We start from the raw sequence: 3382 nt of genomic DNA on the forward strand, positions 1-3382 counted from the left end.
AGATTTTACTTTCTTGGGTTCCATGATCACTGCAGATGGTGACAGCAGTCACGAAATTAGAAGATGCCTGCTTCTTGGGAGAAAAGCAATGACAAACCTAGACAGCATCTTAAAAAGCAAAGACATCACCTTGCCGACAAAGGTCCGTATAGTTAAAGCTATGGTTTTCCCAGTAGTAATGTAGGGAAGTGAGAGCTGGACCATAATGAAGACTGATTGCCGAAGAATTGATGCTTTTGAATTATGATGCTGGAGGAGACTCTTGAGAGTCCCATGGACTGCAAGAAGATCAAACCTATCCATTCTCAAAGAAATCAGCCCTGAGTGCTCACTAGAAGGACAGATCCTGAAGTTGAGGCTCCAGTACTTTGGCCACCTCATGAGAAGAGAAGACTCCCTAGAAAAGACCCTGATGTTGGGAAAGATGGAGGGCACAAGGAGAAGGGGACGACAGAGGATGAGATGGTTGGACAGTGTTCTTGAAGCTACTAACATGAGTTTGGCCAAACTGCAAGAGGCAGTGAAGGATAGGCGTGCCTGGCGTGCTCTGGTCCATGGGGTCACGAAGAGTCGGACACGACTGAATGACTGAACAACAACAACAACAACCAGATTCTATTACAGTTTTGTTGCCGATAAATTCTTTGCCAGTGACTGAGGATGTTTTCAGAACTGAAATTCTAAGTGTGTGCGTGTAGGGACAGGAACTATAGATATTTGCTTGGTGGGTTTTGCACCACCCCTCAACCATCAGTTTCCAGGGCGGTTTGCCAATTGCACAATGAAACCTGATGCATAAAAGCAACAAAACAACAGTTGCAGCTTCTTGCGTAATTAAAGTAAACTTTTTGAACCCGGAAGATTCTGTGGAAACTCCCTTCATGACTGAGAACCCTGCAAGATCTCCACTGCAGAAGTTTACTTTAATAAGGTGAGGGGCTCTGAGAATTATTGCAACCTAGGGGTGGGGCTAACTGGCTCTCCTGTACAGACCCAACTATACCCCCTTTTGCGTCTTACGGCAATAATGCCTGAAGTGGGCATCTAACTCTAGTCTCTTTGTGCTGCTTAAAGCTTTCTATCTCTGAGAAAACGCGACTCTGCCAGAATGCATGATAATAGTAGGTATAACATTTCCCCCTGGCTGTCACCAGCGCATGATTAACTTGTGCACTTGCTATGCTTAAAGGAAACGGGGCATACAGAAATAATGGAAGGGCTCTTTAATGGCCACGGCCATCCCATAAATATTTCAGTGATGAAAAATAATTCCCATGATGTTTAGAATAAGGTCTTCGGAGCCAGAAGAAATGATGGGCTTACTTCTGCATCCCCATCAAAGTATAAACTCCAGGTGACCATTTGCTCATCACTTCAATATTGATTGCTGCAAATAACAGTCAGAGAAAATGAAATCTGATCCTTCCTGAATATACGGTAAGCACCAAGTTAAGTTTTTTCAGGAAGGAAGCTCCCACCGGATTTTGCTTCTGGTATTGAGTGCTGCCAGAAAGCCACGAGGCTTTAGAAAATTTGAAATGTAGATCAAAAACAATAGCACTATGCATCTTGGAGTCAGGAGCAGATATTTTGTTGCTTCATCATCTTCTTGAACTTGTGTAAAATCTCCCGTCATTCAAAATTAATCAATGCAGTGGCGTTTGTGACTAATTCAAGTATTTTTCTGGAATTAAATTTAAAAATAAAGCAAGACACATTGGAGAGCTTTAGAAAGTGGGAAAAGGGCAAGCAAGAGAGCTGCCATTAAGAAACTAATGGCATTTTAATAGGCAGAATTTTCATTGTATTTTTGTGATTGATTTTCACTTGTAATATTTTTTATGTTTAAGAGAATGCTTTGTTTTATTGCTCCTTATCCTGCATCAAGTATAGATCTGTATTATATTTTGCATTTGATTTTCATTTGATATGTTTTATTTTAATATTATGTAATGTTATATGTGATGTTTTAAGGTATAGTGTAAACTGCTTATGATCTATTTTTTAAATAATTACTGCATTTTCACAATACCGTAGAATTGTGTTTAACAAAATACAGTGTTACCTCCTGTTGCGGACAAGATCATTCCGGGGCTGCGGTTGGATCTCGAGGTTTCCGCAACCAGAGGGATCGATTCTGCGCACGCGCGTGGGGTGGTAGAGCGCTTCTGCGCACGGCAAAAATCCGGAAATATACTTCCGGGTTTGTCGCTTACATACCCCAAGTTTATGTAAGCGGAGGTACGACTGTAATAATAATAATAATAATAATAATAATAATAATAATAATAATAATAATTTATTTATACATACCCCGCCCATCTGGCTAGGTTTCCTCTAGTCACTCTGGGTGGCTCCCAACAGAATTTTAAAAAAGAATCAAACATTAAAAACTTTCCCTATACAGGGCAGCCTTCAGATGTCTTCTAACTTTGAGCAGAATATTTAAATCAGTTCACTTTTCAAAAATAAGTAAACAAATAAAAGGTGTAATGCAACATCTATCTGGCAAAATATAAAACAGAAATGTAAGTTATATTTACATACAAGACTCACTCAGCAAGATGATGAAAAAAGTACTCTTAAGCTAAGCCCACAGTTCTTCAGTTCTTCCAAATTTGTAGATAAGGGTGCTGAAAAATATCAAAGCATTCTGAAAAAACACTGCTAAGCCTGGGTAGACATTAATATTGTGGGTAACATATGCTCCAAAAAGGATCCACATAGAAGCTGATAAAGAGCCAGACATGAGCACCTGTTCTTCCTAAACATCCATCACTGTAGCTGTCTCCTCTCACCTGAGCATTTGATACTGCATTTATCATGAAAAAAAGCTAGAGTAGAAAACACTCCACAAGTATGGAATGCTCTGGCTTAGGGTAAACTACTGCTGCATCTATCATTATCCACCAACCTGTAAAAAACAGAATCCCAGCTACCACAGAAGCAACTCACATTCAAGCCACTGGAAATTGTCTAAGAAACCTGCCATTTCTCAACTTCAGTCTGTCTCATTTGCCTGTGTTATTTACATTAGATTTTCATAAATCTCCCAAGTCTTGGAAGACTCCCCGCTCCGCTCCATCTGGGACTGTCACCCGGCTTGCTCTGCCGGCCGGAGGCATGGGGAGACTCCTCATTGTGCCAGCTGTAGTTTGAACCCCATCCATTGTGGATCCTGGTTTTCAAGTTGAAGATTAAAAATCCACATTCAAATCCTTTAGGACACCCCCTCCCAAAATTGGGAAAGAGAATAATAGAAAAGTTTAAAAATATACCTTGAACAGCTTCATAATTCCATGGTACTTTATGGGTTTTATCTAATGCTGCTCTTCCACTGCATTGGGGGTCCCTCTGAGCATATTTTGTGGGTTCATGAGGA

At 40.4% G+C, this 3382-nt stretch overlaps 1 pseudogene; it reads right to left on the reverse strand.

Moving 5' to 3' along the window:
• Positions 1-2582: 2582 nt before the first annotated feature.
• On the reverse strand, positions 2583-2992 carry LOC117042943 (annotated as a pseudogene).
• Between the last annotated feature and the right edge of the window lie 390 nt (positions 2993-3382).

This window comes from Lacerta agilis, chromosome 2 (genome assembly GCF_009819535.1).
Source record: "Lacerta agilis isolate rLacAgi1 chromosome 2, rLacAgi1.pri, whole genome shotgun sequence".
Taxonomy (NCBI): domain Eukaryota; kingdom Metazoa; phylum Chordata; class Lepidosauria; order Squamata; family Lacertidae; genus Lacerta; species Lacerta agilis.